Genomic DNA, 516 nt, shown 5'->3' on the forward strand with positions numbered 1-516 from the left:
TGTCAATTTTATTTATCCTTTCAAAGAACCAGCTTTTGGTTTTGTTGATTTTTGCTATGGTCTCTTTTGTTCACTGGGTTTTTTTTAAATTCATACTTTCTGGTTTGTTACTCATCTCTTATCTTTTCTTAGCTCTCACTGGGAGATTAACTTCCTCTCACCATCTCTTAAATATTGGTCTTTTGAAAATTGAAGTATAGTTAATTTATAATATTATATTAGTTTTAGATATACAACATAGTGATCCAATATTTTAATATATTGTATTGAACTCCATTTAAAGTTTTTTTTAACTGTGGCTGCATTTCCTGGGCAGTGTAATATATGCTTATACCTTATTTATTTTATGCATAGCAGTGTGTACCTCTTAATCCCCCACCCCTATTTTATCTCTAAGCCCTTCTCCCTTCCTACTGGTAAGCACTGGTTTTGTTCTTCATGTCTGCAAGTCATTTGAGGATGTGTTACAGTTATATCCATTTATATCTTCACTTTTTAGATGCCAACATGTAAATT

Source organism: Bison bison, unplaced genomic scaffold (assembly GCF_000754665.1).
Source record: "Bison bison bison isolate TAMUID 2011002044 unplaced genomic scaffold, Bison_UMD1.0 scf7180017864211, whole genome shotgun sequence".
NCBI classification, from domain to species: domain Eukaryota; kingdom Metazoa; phylum Chordata; class Mammalia; order Artiodactyla; family Bovidae; genus Bison; species Bison bison.